An 18,180-nucleotide genomic window follows, 5' to 3' on the forward strand; every position below is an offset into this window, starting at 1 on the left:
AGAGAGAGGAAGGCTAGGTGGCCAGATTCCTCTAAAGTAATCTCAGACTGTCAGGGAGGAACAATGATTGTTATAGGCTAGATAGCCTGGTTCTCTGAATTAGGGAAACTTCACGGGGGGGCCTTCCAAATTCCCTTTTGTGAAAAAGGGCAGGTGAACTAGGAGTGTGCTTGACTGTGGGTGGAAAGTTTTCCCTAAAAAGGCACCCATGGGTGAATAAATTGAAACTCATAATAACTCAGAAGAAGTTCTGAAACTGAAACCCTAATAACTAAGAAGAAGAAAACTGTTCTGTGCCATCTAAGAAGTATGTGCCTAAAGTAATGCTGATGTGCCTCTCTGAACCATCATCCTGAGAAGAAAAGTTTATTAAATAAAATCCAGTTTTTGTGTTTTAAACTTTCAAGAGCCTCTCTATATGTTCCATTTACTTCAGTTTATGGTGGCAGCATTTTATATTTATAGTTTAGTGTCCCCTGACAGGATTTCTGTTTAAAGGCCTGTGTGTGCGTGAATTGAGGGGAATGCCTTAGGCCAACAAAGTCAGCTATCCAAGTATCCTCCCTCAGGAAATGGTCTTCCATCAGGGAGTGGGTGCTATTACACTGAGCAAGGGTTAAATGGATGCTAATCTTAATTCAATAATATGAATAGGGATCTGCCTGACACATGGTATCATTCTTTCTCCTCCTGAATTAAGAATGCAGAGCTTCAGACAATGCCCCTCCTAAGGCACAGCTACTCTAATTTGGTTAACTGGAGCCCAGTCTTGGAAAAGCACATCAGGCTCCGATTCCAAAAAGAACTTGCAAATGTCCACACCCTGGAGCAGCTGTATTGCCCTTTCCCCAAACATTAACTTCTTGCAGAATTTCTTTGTTTTGGCAGTCCAAACTCATTAAGACATGGAATGTGCTTGTTTTAATTTCATCACCATTGCCCCAAACTCATCAATTTTTGGACTCTTCCAGGTTTTAATCCCATCAAATAATTTCCAGAAGCATTGTCTGTGCCTCGGAATGGAACTTTGCTTTGTCCCAGGTAGATTGCCCCTCTTATCCTTGCCAGAGGGTTGTTTTTTTCCAATAACTAGACCCCACAAAATCTATGGCTCTTTTTATTTAGATTTCTTCCTTCAGTCTAACATTGATTTCTTGGCGAGAAGCACTGGCCATTTCTCCCTCATTCTCCTCGGACCTCTTTACTTCTGGAAATACCAACACCCTAATCTATTCCCGCTATCACTCATCTCTGTATTTCTTAGGCTGTATACTTGTGAGTGTATTTATATTATTATTGACCCCTTAATAAAATTGAATTCTTTTCCACTTCAATTCTAGTTTTAAGCAGATTTCTTGAGGAATCAACCTCTGTATATATTCCTGGAGATCATCTATCTATCTTTCACAATGCTTGTCTGTTTTCTGATAATTCTCCCAACTAATCAAAGGAACAGAACAGACCAATTCAAGTAACACCAGGACCAGGGCTTGTTAGTGACTGCCCCAATTTTGTGCAATTCCTTACCTCTGGAGGCTTATCTTGATCAACTGGAGGCAAGTCAACATTTTTATTTTCTACCAGGTATATGACAATGAGATTTGGTTTCTATGACTAGGACCCCGATCCAGAGGGGGCCAAAATCTGCCAGTTGGAGCAGCAAATGGTTGCAACGATGGATATGCGCACCGTGGGGCACTTACCCCAGTGGAGGGGTGATTCTGCCAATGTGTGGCAGTGGCTGCCCCACCCTGGCTCTGGGACATGGCTCTGGATGCAGCTCCAGCATTCCAATGCCCCTGCCATCATTGCCGGTATAGTGGGGGCAGGGATGGGGAGGAGTCGACCTTAGTCAGCCCCCTCCTGGCCATTCAGCACATTACACTGGCACCCAAGAATTAAGACTTAAGTCACCCTTTTGGGTGGTGTAAGTCTATTAAGCCCCATAGAGGCTTCTTGGTGGCAGGGAGGCATTTTCCCTTTTCAAGCCTCCCCACATCAACAGGAAGTCTCTTTGAGAGTCATGGCCAGGCATGGTGCCATGACCCAGCTCTTGGATGGGGCTACCCGTCTGTGGAGTGGAGTGCTGTCATGTCACTACTTTTAATGCTCTGGGACATACTCTATTGTTTTACCATTCTCTCCGCATCCCACCCTCTCCCTCTGTTTGGCAGCTGATGGCTGACAACCCGACTTTAACATCATGCCATCTTAATCTAAGCCCAATACCCTCAATCCTATACCACACAGGCTCACAGTTAATAATAGTTATATGGATTGCTCCAAATGAATTCCAATTGAGTGATTTTGTATCTCACAATTAAAGTTAAATTTGCCTTCAATGAAAAGTCAGTACATATGACATTTCTAAAATGCAACCTTCTTACAATGCAAAACAAGTCATGCAAATGTGAAATGGGTCAATTTTCTAAGGAAAAGAAATTATGATAAGTAATGTTTGACATTTTATTATACAGAAGGGGTGCACTCTGCAGGTCACCACGGTGGCATGGCCACTGAAGCAAAGAAACCATATATTTCATGCACAGTGTGAGAAACGCTCACCATCTGCAATAAGCAAGACCAAGTCCACTGTCTGACAAAGTGATCAACAGCCAATCCTGCTTAATTCAAAATGCATCTACATATTACTCTAGTTCTTAAAGAGTTTGTCATGTACTTGACATGCCCTGCCATGATATCCCTGTGGCTTTGGGCGAGATAGAGATGTTTTTTCAAAACATCTTTTTCAAAACAGCTTAGCCTGACTTACCATGCATAATGACAGAACCAAGTTTCTGCAACAAACTAGCAACAGTCTTCCAAATATGAAACATGTCAAGAGCCCTCTGAGAACAACTGAAGGCTCAGAACATAACAAAACACAATCCCATACCAGAGGGTAGGAGTATCAGGGGCAGCACAATGAACGTTATCATCCAAAGTATTCTCCTCCCATGCTACTACACTTCCTAAACACCAAGAAGGGATGCAACCTGGATCCAAGTGATGTCAGTACATTGGCAAGGGAGGCACACCTCTTATCCTACCAACTCTTAGGTGGACTGCAGAAGATTGGCAGCAACAGGGTCTAGAAAATGATGACAGACTTAAGTCACACCTGTCACTCACAGCCATCTGCCACACTCTGCCTATTTGGTGCTCCAAGAAACTGTTTGGGCAGTAAAACAGCCCTAAGAAACTACAATGGAAGCAGCTTTTGAGTGGGCAGCAGTGATGCATGCCAGTTGCAGCAATGGCACTGCTAGAAAAAACAGTTGGACTGAACAGACTTGGTACTCAGATTCATATGGGAAGAGGCAGTGCTTCTGATATGTGGATGAAGAACTTTACAGGTTAGCACGAACACCCTGAATTGAGATTTGGCTACTGCTTTCATATTGGTGTAATAGGGACATATCAGTAGACAGTCCAGCTGAAGCTAGGTATGCTGCATTCTTCTGAACACAATCACCATTCAAACATGCTGTTTGAAACTCTTCTAATTCAAGCAAGGTGAGCTCCTGATGTGAGGAAAGTACAGTGGAACCTCAGTTTTCGTCACCTTAGGATTTCATTGGGTTCAATTTTTGCCATTTCTTTCAGCGAAAAATTTTCCTCGTTTTTCGTCTGCTTTACTTTTTGTTGATTTTTGCTGGCACGCGTGCGCTAAAATTGCGACTCCCTGCTGCTCCATTGCTTGTCAATGGGAGCCTCAATTTTCGTCGGTTTCGGTTTTCACTGAGGTTCCCCGGACACATTGACGACAAAAACCGAGGTTCCACCATACCTTGTTGTCTTTTAGGGAAATGTGTTTCAAGCATAGTGCCCTGCCAAGCTGCATTGCATTTGTGCAGCTGCCAATTTGATGTTGTAGCTGAGAGCTGCTTTTGCCCAGCCCAAGAACTAAATCATCTCCTGTAATGAAATCATATTCTGGGATCATACTACTTAGAGACACCTGAGAGTAAATCTCTCAACTCAAGAATTTCCATATTTTTTCTGTATTTAATTATGTACCTTTTGAAAGTTGGGAGTGGCTGTAACAGCAGATCGTTTGGTGGGGGCAACCAGTGTCTGAAACAAAGGAATTTAATCATACAAGAAGATAGTGAAAATTGGACACCTCCAATTCACTTGGATGCATTTGAACAGGCTGACAACTGAACAGCTCCCTACTCAAAATGACAAGCAGGACATACAATGAGTAAATGGTTGCTCAAGCAAACCTAGGGTTGCACTGCTCAACAGTTTATCAAATCCCATTCCCTGCTTTCTGTGCAAAGGTATCATGGATTCTTTTCTGGAACATTCAGTCTCTACGTAGATGACCTTCATTCCAGGATAATATTAGGTGGATATGGGTATAATCCCATTCCCAGTCCAGCTCATTCATGCAGAATGGCTGGCGCCAAGGGCACTTTTGTTAGCGGAGGGCAATTTTTATAGATTTCCTCAACCTACTGTAGTATTTACTGCATTGCATCCACTCAGCTCCTAACTGTCCCTTGGCCCTTGATAGCGACATTTTGTGGAGCAAGCTGTAACAGAAGAAAGGGAGAGGTTAGAAAGATCTATTCTGTAAGTGAATTCTTACTTGCCCACTGATTATGCCAGGAACTAGGGTCGTCTTCACAGGGCTCCAGCAATTTAACTTTATCTGCTCATAAATAAAAAATAAATGAAAATGAAAATGACACTAGGTTTACACTAGAATTCAGCTGAAAAGTCAAATGCAAGATCTTTCACTTCACCTGAATTTGAAATGTCAGATTATCTGGTGACAGGTGATTAATTCTATCTGACTGGCTCTGTTCACTATAACTGTCTTGGTGCTTGACTGTCAAAGAATAAAGCAAGGAGGCCACAGGTCTGAAAATTCTGTTTTCCTTATCTTCAATATACTCAAACCAACATGGATACAAATGTCAAACTGTATTTGCAAAGTATGCACGTTACAATAACTTCATTTTTAAAAAATCCATTCATTGTCAAGCACTCCAGGTTGCTACATGCAGAATAAAAGGTAATTTTGCCATCTCTTGAAATATCTGCACAGAGGATAAGGAAGGGCATGATCATTTTTGCAGGAAAAAAAATAAACAAAGAGCCCTGCTGCAAAAATAATAAAGAAATTAATGATAAATTGGGGAGATGGAAGGATGATGCAATATCAGGAAAAGAAAGATCTAGGAAATAGATGTTTGAGACTGTTAGAGAAGATACAAGCAGGTGAAGATTATGGAGGGGAGGAAAACTGGATGGGAATGGTTTAACATGTTTTCTCTCTTGTAAAATATTAGTCTCTGCTTCCCAAGATTATTGCAGGAAATATCCACTCTAAGCTAGAATTATCCTGTTTGTATTTAAATCATTATAGTGAGAAGAATGTCCCACGGCGTGCTGTGCAGTGGAGGGTAAATTAACTGCTAGGGAAGTATCTGTTCTGTGAGGTTCTTTTGCTGTGAAAGCTATCATATGGAACAGTTTGTGGGATGCCAGCCACAGATGCAGGCGAAACATTAGGAACAAAATCCACCAGACCACGGCCACACAGCCCGGAAAACCCACCAGAACCAGTCTGTGGGATGTTACAAAGAGCATGTGATGCTCCTTCAAATAAGATGGATGATTGATATTGCTGCCTCTGGCCCACAGGTGAAGAAGTTTTCATTCTGTTTTGCATACTTCCCCCCCCACACACACACACACACCCCAAAAAATCTGTTACTGCCCCCCTTCCTGGGTTTGTGTGTATTCTATTTTGACATGATCTTTGGGAAGGGAGGGACTTCAGTGAGGTACGATGCCATGAAGTCCACCTTCCTAAGTGACCATCTTTTCTAGGTGAACTGATCTCTGTTGCCGGGCAATCAGATGTAATAGTGGGAGATCTTCAGCCGCCACCTGGAAGCTGGCAATCCTAAAGACAAATACACTCAACAGAATGGGCTAGCCAATAAACAATGACAGCATGAGAGCATGAGCTATAAACTGCAAGTCCCAGCTACAAGTTACAATTCATGCATGGAATCACCGGGGAGCCTTAGGCAAACTATATCTGTTAACACAAACTCAGCATTGTTTCTGTGGAACAATAACAGTATTTTGTTTTACATGATTATTGTAATGATGACTGCCCCAAAAATGCAGAATATTTAGGAGTACTTAAATGACTGGCACTCCCAAACAGCCAAAGATGCTAAATACATACATCACGTTGCTTGCTTCTCTGAGGCAGTCATCCTGTACCTGCTTCTCTGAAAAAGCCATCTTGTACTTGCTCATATCTACATCTATATCCCAATTTATTTCAATGGTATTTTACTGGTGTGTACAACTCAAACCCACATAAACAATGCCCAGCACATCAAAGTATGACCTACCAACACAAATCTGTTGGCAATCCACCCACCAGAAATACAATGGAAATAGGACAGATTTGTGTTCACAGCTTAGTCTAGCAAGCTCCAAGCATAAGGACAATGACAACCTTGAGCCAACCAACAAAGAGATGTTACACAAAATTATACAAAGGCATCCATCTCTCCAACATGCAGTCATTCACTTTCTCTGCAGGTTAAGACTCTTAGCAACCATTTCAAAGAGACTCTTGCTGCCTCCACTCCCTGAAAGTAAATGGGAGACTTGTGTTGCCATGGCAATGGGGCCTTTTCTGCCGCCATAAGCAGCAACACATGCTAACAAATTACATGCTAAAAATACCGAAGAGAGTAAGAGAGCCAAAGGTTTCATTTTCCTTCCCTGTCTCAAGCTAATTTAAATGCATTGATGCTACCCAAGAGGGAAGCGGGTCTTTCAAGTTCAAAGCCTTCTAACCAAACTAATAAAAGAAAACACAGGAACTTCATGGTGGAATAAAGCGTGCAGGGCTTGTTGATGTGGGATGGAGTCTACAATAGTCAAACAAGTACCACTTGCATAGTAATGTTCATTTTTATTTTCAATTTACTGCTTAGTTCCTTCCTTTTCATTGTGCAGGAAGACCCTCTCAGGAAGGTTTCCAAATATAACTGTGTCACGGGTTCGCTTCAACTGTGACTAAGCAAGGAAGCATTAAATGAATTGAAATTTCAAAGACAAGCTTGACCAGTTTCCTGTTGTGTGTTCTCAGCAAGTGAAGCATCTTGAAAGCTGATACCTGTACAAAGATTCTGGAATATGATAAGTGGTCTTGACTGGGGCCAATAAATAAATGGCTCAGATGATAAAGCAATGTCACGTTTTATAATTTCTCAGCCTTGGGTAACATAACATTCCTGGAGCTAGTTATTTTTAAGAGCATCCTTTAACAGGGCTAGTTCTTTGTGAGAAGACAGCATGCAGGGCTGATTTATTGAATCAATGACTCAAGCAGCCATTTGAGGCACCACAGTTTCAGGAGAACAGCTGTGTAGAAGGAGGCCATGGCCAGGAATTGTATTTATCATTCCTCTCCGACCTGACCTGCCACTTCTTAGGCCCAAGGTGAGCTGTAGTGGTTGCGCTAACATAGTGGGAAGAAACACCAAGCACACTTATACCCTTCATTTCTAGTGCTTGTGATCTGCTGACAGTGTCTCTAAGGCTAACCATCATCCCAGCTGCTGGTGATACAGAACTATGCCCTTGGCCATTCCACTTGACCCATACCACTCAGGACTTGCTTTGGCAAGCAAAGTACCCTGGACTGGCCCAAATGGTCTAGACCAGGGGTAGGGAACCTGCGGCTCGAGAGCCGCATGCGGCTCTTCTGCCCTTGCACTGTGGCTCCACGAGCCTAGCCGCCGGCCACATCCTTGCCCGCCCTGCAGGCAGCAGGGCGGGCACACCAACTGCCCACGGTCGGCTGGGCCACGCCGCGGGCTTCCCCTCTCACCCACCCCGTTGGAGCGGGGTGGGCACTTTCACAGCGGCCGGCAAGGCCGAGCCGCCGGCTTCACCTTGCCGGGCGCATCCATGTGCATCTCAGAATGAGCGGAGTAAAAGGTTAAAAAAAACCCTATATATATAGTGTTATCTTTATTTTAAATGTCAAAAATTATTTGTGGCTCCAAGTGTTTTCTTTTCCCGTGGAAAACGGGTCCAAATGGCTCTTTGAGTGTTAAAGGTTCCCTACCCCTGGTCTAGACCTTTAAAATAATCTATTCAGTTGCAAATTCAGTTGCAAATAATCTATTCAGTTGCAGGATGAGCACAGCAACATAAATAGGTACATACATGCATGCAACAACAGAGCATCAGTTTTCCAAAGCAAAAGCAACTTGACTTCAAAAATGTTTAATACCAGTCATGACATAATTCTGATCCTTCACAAAGTGCTCTCATACTGCCATAACCCTGCCAGACTCCACAATGTGGCCAAAGGCAGTCTGCTCAGGGAGGCTATTTATCCGCCTTCAGTGGTGTTAGTAACTTTCATCTAGTTATTTGGACAAACACAAAACTTGCTTTTTTCCCTGTTTTGCCACATGCTTCTTCAGGGAGAGCACTGGATTCAACTCCTACCAAAGCTGGTAGGTTGAACTAAATTACTTATTGTATTATTAACGGCTAAGACCTGCGTGAAATGTTCCACCATTTGTTTTAAATGAAAAATAGTCATGGAAAGCTGCAGTTCTGAGACATTTTCAGTTCAAAATTGCTTTCCCCCTACATTTTCCAAGATGTAATTCTGTTTCATATGCCATCGAATGATCATCCAGGGAAGAAGGATATTTGTTGCCTGATAACTCTTGCCTGGTTTCCATCCATTTGAAATATCTCTTGGTCTCATTTAGTTTATTCAAAAAAATTTACATTTGTTTGTTGAACTTTCCACAGTTCTCTGGTGTCTTGAAGAGGGGGATTTGCCATAAGGGAAAATCAGGCTCTCTTCACCTTTCTGGAGTTATTCAGGCTGAGCAGGTAAGCTTTAAACACTTCATACATTACCTTTAAAACAGCTCAATCATTGGAAAAGGCAGTAAAACCTGACCCGCACAGTTAGGAGCCTGCCTCAAATAGATAGGATGGTGAAGGGACCTGCCACAGAAGGTTTTAGAAACAGAGACAAAGAGCAAAGAGGCTCAGAACAGTTGATTCCCCACGATCAATTAATCACATGATAGTCATGCAAAATATCAAGGTTTCAGCAAGAACTCCCCACTGCTGAACCGCCAAACACAGATTCATTCCGGTTCTGGCGCTCCCCCCCCCCCCCCAGCATGTGTTATTTTAGAACCTGCAAGAAAGTAGACCTTTTCAAAAACATGTGGGTAATCTGGAACAGTGGGGAAGTTGGGGGGGGGGGGTAAATCCGGATTCGTTTTTCCCGCACTGGTAGTGACGTGGAGCCTCCCATCCAATAAGAACGCAGTGGGCTGTGCGCGATGCTCATTTTTTTAAAAAAAAAATTGCGGACCAGAGATCCATGTGGATATGAAGCAACATGGGGCCGGTTTTGATTGATTGACTGAGTAAAAGGCAATACAAAGCAGCGCTACACGTCATATCCACGTGGATCTGACTACATGGAGGCGCAGGGAAACAGGGCTTTGCTTTAATCACCCATTTCTCCACATAGGGTCATACTGCGCATGCTCACAGAGACATGGATTCGGAAGCTTGAAAAAAAATTCCAGCCCCAACACAACGCAACAGCTAATCAGGATAGCCCCTGAGCGGATTGCATGATCAATTCACCTCAGTGGGGAATCCTTCATTGCTGCTGTGTTTCTGGGAATAAGGATCATTTGTGGGGCAGAAGCTGCAGTGGGGACCCTGAAACCATGCTGAAAAGGTCCTGGTTTTTCCCAAACCGGTTTGTATCTGCATTCATTCTCACTAATAAGACAGGAAGTAAACTGAGTTGCAAGCATCCAACAGGGGAGCAACAGAGTGGGAAAGATTTTTTAAAAAATGTAAATATGGTCTATTTGAGAGGGAAAATTGTAAAACAGTTCTCGCAATGTTTAGAGGAAAAAGCCATGCAGAATTCCAGCAAGAAAGGTTTTATCTTGAGACTTGAAAAAGTTTTATTTGTGTTGTGCAGAATCAGGCTATAACCTCACAACAAAAGAAGATGGCTTGGAAACCTTTCAGACAAATAGTCATTTTAAAAGGTGCCTTTTCCAAACAAACTATTTACAGCATTTTCAAGCAGGAGATGAAATGCTTCCTTTGTTGGGTTCTGCATTGCCTTTTCCCCCTTTAGTTCTGAAAATATTTCTAAGCAGTTTTTTCTCTGTTTCTTTGAAACCTATTTTACAATGATTCTTTGTTTGAAACATTTCCAACCTGTCTTCCCTCGTTGTACTGTCATTTTTACAACGTTTTATCTTTCCCACTATCATTCTCCATGCTTCTGTGTCATTGTCCAACATCCCCCTCAGCGCTGTTTTTTTCTTTTTTGCATTTCACACTCACTCCTTTGTCCCTCACTTTTTTCCTTTTTTTGCTGTTTTCAGCCTTTTACACAAAAATGTCTCCAGAACATTTTCAATCCCCCCCTTTACCGTTACGTTTATCTGCACTCACCTCCTCCAAATGTTTTTTTCTTTTCATTTTTTTGCTGATCCAAAACTGCAGGAAGAAAAGCAGTTGAATTGTGACTGTGTAATGTTGGGTTTACTCATGAGTAAGTTTACCTCTGTGTCAGAGAAAATGTGATGAAGGGAGGAGTGAGAAAAACAGCCCAAAATTATAAAATGCATGAAATGATGAAAACTAAGAGGTGAGAGTGGGGGTGGGGCAGGGGAGAAGTGAGGCAAGGGGCATGAAGAAAGTTGAGTGAAGGCACAGGGGTTTGAGAAATGGACCAGTTTTTTGATGGGAAACTGAAAACGTTTCGAGAATACTGCCCTGCAAGGGAAACTGGCTTGGAAACTTTTCAGACAAAAGAATCATTGGTTCTGGTGGGTTTTCCGGGCTGTGTGACCGTGGTCTGTTGGATCTTGTTCTTAACGTTTAGCCTGCATCTCTGGTTGGCATCTTCAGAGGTGTATCACAGAGGAAAGTCTGTTACAGTTGAACCAGTTGAATCCGGCCGTGAAAGCCTTCAACAAAAAGAATAATTGTAAAAGGGTTTTCAAATATGATTAATTAAAGGGGAAATGACATGTTTCCAGTCAAATGGAGGGAAATGAAGTGCAGAACACCATGGAAGAAATTATTTATTACGATCCTGGAAATGTTTTAAATAACTTGTGAAAAAAAGGCCTTCCAGTACTTTAGCCATTGCCTAGCTTCCCCCTCGGCAGTGCTGGCTTTTTGCATCCCTCACTCACTCCTTTTCCCCTTAACCCCCCCCCTCTTTTTTATATATTCTGGTTGAATCAATGAAGCACCAGTTAGACAGAGCTATAGAGCATCGATTAAAAAAACCCCTCACAGCAGCCATGAAATGTTTGGTTAGTGGTAATAATGGTAAAGGGAAAGTGATAAAAAAATGTTCCAGAAACATTCAGTGACTTGTGTAGAAAAGGCCAGGCTTTTTTAAAAAATGGAGAAAAAAGCTGCTTTGGAACCAAAGAGAGAGAAAAAAAACAATGTGGGATCCATGAGGGAACATTTTATTTTCTGTCTGAATATATTTTAAATTTTGCATGCAAAAAAGGCCATATTCTGAAAAAGCATTAACATATCCTAAAAGGTACCCTTATTAAGATGCTTACAGGATGTAAGTAATTCAAGCATTTAATTGTACAAATGTATATCTAATGACAATGCAATATTTTTTCTGACACTGTACATGCCAGCATTTCTTATCCAACAATTTTTGCCAATGCTTATTGTCAAGGGAACTGTTTTCTTCTACCCTAATTGAAATCAACAACGTAATATTCATCTTCAGGCTAAGATATGTAATGTGCAGGCAAAAAACTGTCTTCTGGGATGGCTGGTTTAGCCAGACCCTAACATCACCATGATTTTTTTGGTACCAACGGATAACAATGCAGTTTCATTGGGGGAAATTAGCAGTTATTTTTTGATATAGATAGACATTGAAAGTGGCCATGCTGGGTCATGAGAAAATAGCTAAAAGCAACTATGGAGTGATGCTTGTATCTGGACCATCTAAAGCATCACAAAGTAGAGAACACACTTTCAAATTCAACAGACATTTTCTTCAGGCTAACTAGTTCTGAAGGGTTAGCTATGTTAGCATCGAGGCAGCAAAACCAAACAGAAAGCTTTTGGCTCTTGAAAGGTGAACACATTTTTTTAAAAAAATCTTGCCCAGGCTTCTCCTACAATAAAAATATGTTTATCTTTAAAGTGCTACAATACCCCTATTTATTTTTTTCATCAGGTTAGACACAAAAGTGAATTATTGCTGACTTTTATTTCAAAGATAGAACAGCTAGTCTGTTACTGTCCAAGTAGCTTTTGGTGCAGACTGAGGGGCCTGGGAGAGTAGAGGTAGCCTAACCTAATTAGCTTTGCATAATAGGTCTGCTCAATTTTAAGACTGCTGCCATTTGTAAATGGCACAACAGCAAACCCATGTAAATCTATGATAATTACTTTTTTCCCAACCATGCAAGCCTATGGGAGGACATATAGTTGTATATAGTTGAGGAACAGCTTGCCAAATTCTTTGATCTTGACTTGGTTCTATTGAAGCCAATGGGGAAATTCTTGGGGTGTCTGCAGGGGGTGCATTTTTAAGGTAGAGGTACCAAACTTGCAGGGTGACTTTGTGAAATTCTCCTGGTGAGAGCACCCCATTTTGGTGATGTTTGGTTCAGGGGGATGGAGGCTACCCCTTTGAAAACCCATAGCATTGCCCCCCTCCAAACCAAACTTCACCAAACCTGGATGCTCTTACCAGAAGGGGCTCCTAAAGCCACCCTGAAAGTTTGGTGCCTCTGCATTGAAAAATGTGATCCCTTCACACACACACAGACATTCCCCATTGGTTGCAATGGAGCCAAGTCAGTTCCCCCAGAAGAATCTGTGGGATTTCTGGGGGTTTCCGTAGGGGGTGCACTTTTTAAGGTAGAGGCACCAAACTTACACAGTCACAGTCCTCCTGATAAGAGCACCAATGTTTGTTCAGATAAGAGCACCAATGTTTGTTGAAGTTTGGTTTAGGGGGTCCAATTTTATGGACCTCCCAAAAGGGTAGCCCCATCTCCCATTAGAAACCATTGAAAACATGGGGAGATGGGGTCACCCCCTTTGGGAGTTCATAAAATTGGATTTCTTGAACCAAACTTCACCAAGCTTTCTCCAAAAACCACCCAAACGTTTGGTGCTGCTACCTTGAAAAATGTGCCATCTACAGGCGGAAAACTGAAAAAACACCAAAAAATTCCCCCATTAGGTTAAACAGACCCCAATTTTTTTGTTTCTTTGGGAAACCCAAATATTTTCAAGTTCCTCGGGTTTTTCAATAAATTTAAAGCCAAATAAATCTGAATTTTACCTTTTTTATTTTGTGCTCAAGCCTAAATTGGTCCACATAATTGTAGGTTTGAATAAAATAAAAGAAGGAAGGATTACTTTGTGTATGGAATGAGCAGAAAAGACATTTCCTTATGTTCTCCAACTGGATCAGTCCACTTGATGGGCCATAGTAAGCATAATAATGTCTTAGAATAATAGCAAGATTGGATTTGTGGAATAGGTAGGAAACAAAGGGAACTGAAGGAGGAATGAGGGAGGGTTAACAGAAAAACAAAACTATTAGATTCCAGAAGGAAATTCAGGTTCTCTTCTTTGCCACACTAATATGTGCCAGTCTTCATAAATTAAAGATCTAGGGAAACATCTGGTCCCCTCAGCTATCTGCTTGCATGCTGCACACCAGAGTTCCCGAGTTTCTTTTAATATCCATCTTGGTGGCAGGTGAGAGTGAGTGCATTCATGTGTTCCCCATTGTCTAAGAAGAGACTGTAACAAAAAGCTGCTGCAGTGGCCACAACTTATAATAAAATAAACTATTTAATTTGCTCCTATTCTAGCAGATCTGGCAGAATATGGCTACCTCTCCCCCCCACACACACACCTTTTATTGCTCCAGGATTATTCCCTTTTATCCTCACTTCCCTTAGCCCTCTCATTTTCTCCTTTCACATAAGGTCAGACTCGATGTATTTCAGATTATTTAAAAATAACTAGAGGGAAAGTTAATCTAGTGGTGGGCAAGGCAAGAAAAGATTCACCAATACACATTAAATGTTGTCTTAAGGAATTGGCTTAACTATAAAAGCAAAAGATGGGCTATTTTGGAACCTGTTAAAAAGGACTGTGGGAGAGGGGAATAAAACAACAGTGATCTGATGCTTGAACCCCTCAGCAATAAGAATGCAGTAACTATTCATCAAAAAGTACTTTCATTCTATTTTGAAAAGGAATGAGATATTATTTGAGAGACAGACTAAAGCTGGCTGCTCAATTTAATATTTTTGTGGCTCATTGCAGAACTGTGAATGGCAAAGATTAGAATTAATAGTTTTCACAATAGGACCCTTTTTAGATTAGTACAATGAAGCAAATTCAGAAAGCAGAGTATTGTATGTAAATCCAGCAGTGATAATTTATTAAATTGTTCATTTGGTGAAGCTTGACTGAACCCCCCCCCCCCCCATATCGCTGAATGGTATCTAGTTTTCACTCACAAGTCATTTTTCACTGTGCGCCCCTCAATCTGCTTGCTCTTTTTATACCTTACATCCAACTCTATTCCCTGCATCAAATAATGTTGCTTCACTTTTCTCTGTTGTAAATTACTTTCTTAGATATTTTAGAGTGGGCTTTTTATTGAACATTATGGGAAAGAGAACTGTAGGCAAAAGAGCAGGCACCTAGATTGGTATGTTGATGAATAGTGCAAACTCATGCATAGTTACTCTAGTCCCAGTATGGAACAACTCTACAAAGTGTTGTACCATAAATCCAGTTTGTAAAAATATCTCTGTTCTTAGGCAACATTGAAAGATGATGTGGATTTCTTTTCTCTTTTTTAAAAAGAAAAGGAATTTCATTAACTTCCACCAACTTTCTATAGCCATATTCTGTTTGTTTGTTTGTTTGTTTATTGCTCATAGGTTTCTGCATAGGGCTGCCAGGTGAAACCACATCTGGTAGACCTGGTCTCTCATCACTGTTCAGTAGAACAGTGGGGGAGGTAACAGATGTCATCGTTCCAACACCATTACAGAAGTTCTGGTGTGATCCAAGAAACTATGTCATTGCATCAAAGTGATAGTGTAGGACTCCACCAAAACTCTATGGTAAAATCCAAAGTATCATGCCAATGTGATGATGTCAGGGTCATGTCAGAAGTGCCGTTAGTGATGTAGTGATGTAACAATGCCTATTCGCATGCCCCTACCACTGAAACCTGCCACCACTTGCCATTGCTACCCAGCAACCCTACTGCTGCATTCCATACTAATAGAAGTTTCCAAGTTATCCTCAAAGCCAGGTCTATATGGAGCCCATTACCTTAATCCAGCCTCAAAGTTACAGTAACATGTATCAGAGTGACAAGATCAGCCATATCCAAGAGGGATATCCAAGATGAATGTCATTGAAATTGCTAAATACTTCCATAACAATGGTTTTCCTGCAGCAGCTCTGAAAGGAATGGGTGCAACCAAGCTAATGCTCCTATATGGTGTTAGATGGAATTCTGCAGTAGACGTTTTGAGCAGTATATCAAGAACTGACCTATTCTGACAACAGTTTGTGAACAAAATCAATAGAGAATAGATGGCACTGTTATAGCCAAAATCCTCAATGGGTGCTTTTTAAAAAAATACATACATGCTTTTTACAATACATACATGCTTTTTAAAAAAATACATACATGCTTTTTACAATACAATACATGCTTTTTTTAAAAAAACAGAGGGTGTTATATTTGAACACTTTGAACTAACAGGAAAAATGCAGCTTCCATGAGACATTTCATCTGTGGCCTTTTACTATTCAGTGCAGATTTATCTTCTTTCTCTGTCTCTTGCTCTCTCTCACTCAGAAACACATCATGGCTATAAGGTTCACAACCTCCAAATAAGGAGGCGCTCCATGTAAAGGCAACAAAAGCAGCTGTATTGGGGAAATCTTTTTTTCACATTAGAGACTAGAACTCATTACCTTCCTTAAGGTCCCACACAATCATTTACAGAGCATAGATTGAGTATCTTCAATTTGCATTAATCTCATCATGGCTAACTGTACATTTGGCACGTAAATAGACTATGTTTTATGGAGCAGCAGACCTTACAACAACCATCTACCATCATTATAAAACAGTAAGCTATAAAACACAAGCTATATTGTGACAAACACAAATTTGCATATAAGGTGTCTTAAAAGGTCATACTGACACAACAAAAAGGCACTGTGATAAAACAATGACTAAAGCCTAGAAATATATCAGAGCCTCTAGCAAAGCTAATAGTGAAGATCCAGTCTTCCTTTCTGACCACCACCATACCCCCATTTGGGGTCCTATGAAAAATTAATACATGCATTCCTAATGTTCCAGATTCAAATGTTATGAAAATTCTTGTGATGGAAATACAGGAATAAGCTTGGTCCTCTTTGCAGAAAAATGGAGATCCCAGTAATGGAAACTGGTTGAATATGAAATAGAAATTATTTAGTATCGAAATCAGCAAGAAAATATTGTCAGTGTCCATCAAGAACACAGGTATGAGGTGAAATAATGTAAAAAGCTCCCTATTTTTTCCTGGGGAAACCAGAAAAGGAGATTCATATCAAAGGCTGACATAGGAAATATCAACTGCCACAGCAGATGGCAGGACAAAGGACTAACACCACCACCCCATTTACCATTCCCGTTTAACTATGAAGCAATTATCAGTGGTAGACAGAGACCAACCCTCAATTTCTACCACATTACAGCTCGTCATAAAAATTCCTATTATTTTGTATTAATTTAGTGTAATTGTCTTATGCAACTTTAATTATGTTAGCTGTCTAAAGAATGCTAATGGAAAGGCAAGAGATAAATTCAAACTAATAGGAACATTCTACATGTTCTGTCCATGCTTTTTACCAACCTATCACATTCAGGTTAGTTTCTGTGGGGACGTATATAGGTTGAAGCAGCCCTATGTCAAATATCTGCCATTAAGCATACTTGGGTGCAATGTGAGAGGTTGTTTTTTTCAGTAATTGCAAATTGCATGACAGTAGAATGTATAACAGCAGCTTTTGATGCAGTCAACTGTGATCTTTTGACTCACTGCCTCACTGACAGTGGGATTCGGGGTACAGCCATAAAATGTTTAACTTCATTCCTCCCTGGCCAAGGACAGTGAGTGGCAATTGTGGAGCAGATTTTGCAGCGGTTCCCCCTTTTTTGTGGGCTCAGTTGGTCTGGAGCTTTGGGTTGGGTTGCCCTCAATACGCTGATGACACTCAGCTCTATCTGTCAATATGCTGATGACACTCAGCCAGCCACCACCCCTGATTTGACCAGGTATCTGGAGGCTGTGGTGGGATGGTTGAAAAAGTTGAAAAAGAGCAGACTGAATAATATAGCCACTGAGCAATCTCAAACATAGACATAAAATAAACCACAAACTAAAAGTAGACCCTAAAACAGCTGGAATAATACAAATTTGTGGTTAGACTGGGAAAGAAATAAGTGTTTTGGCAGCTAGAAGACTGTATGGTTGGTGCAAGACAAACCTCAATGGGAAGAACACTCCAAATGTTAGATGCTGTCACTGAAAATGCCCTAATCACCTCGTCTTCTCACACAAGAGCCCAGAGAGTAGGGTGTGGGAGATCTATCTTAACTAGTAAGCTGGAGGTGATAAACTCTGTGTCTGTTGAAGCAAAATGACTGGGCAGCCTCAAAAATAAAAAAATCCACTTCCATAATCCACATTTATAATTTACAGAACCCACTGGTTACATAAACAATTCAAAGCTTATCTCACAGACTGAGCTTGCTGGCAATAGTACAGTCACAAATACAAGCCTACCTGAATCTCAGCATTTTGTGGATCAGTGTAGCAATTACAATGGAGACAAGAAATCTGAAAAACATGTCACAGATAATCAACAAACACCATATTGCACGTTCTTACAGTGCAGTTCATAAATGCAATCAAATCAAATGTATGCATTTTTAGCTGACACCCCCCCCCCTCCTGAAAAAAAAACTCACAGGAAGAATGCCCACAAGGAAATATATGCCTATGACAAATT

General features: G+C 41.1%; 1 long non-coding RNA gene across 1 annotated transcript in view; it reads right to left on the reverse strand.

Moving 5' to 3' along the window:
- The window catches only part of LOC125427015, a 35,020-nt gene extending 17,012 nt beyond the window's left edge, over positions 1 to 18,008 (reverse strand). Inside the window, exon 1 of the long non-coding RNA XR_007243624.1 lies at positions 17,955 to 18,008. This is a non-coding gene — a long non-coding RNA (uncharacterized LOC125427015). The remainder of the gene's footprint in view (positions 1 to 17,954) is intronic.
- Positions 18,009 to 18,180: the final 172 nt, after the last annotated feature.

Source organism: Sphaerodactylus townsendi, linkage group LG02 (genome assembly GCF_021028975.2).
Source record: "Sphaerodactylus townsendi isolate TG3544 linkage group LG02, MPM_Stown_v2.3, whole genome shotgun sequence".
NCBI lineage: Eukaryota > Metazoa > Chordata > Lepidosauria > Squamata > Sphaerodactylidae > Sphaerodactylus > Sphaerodactylus townsendi.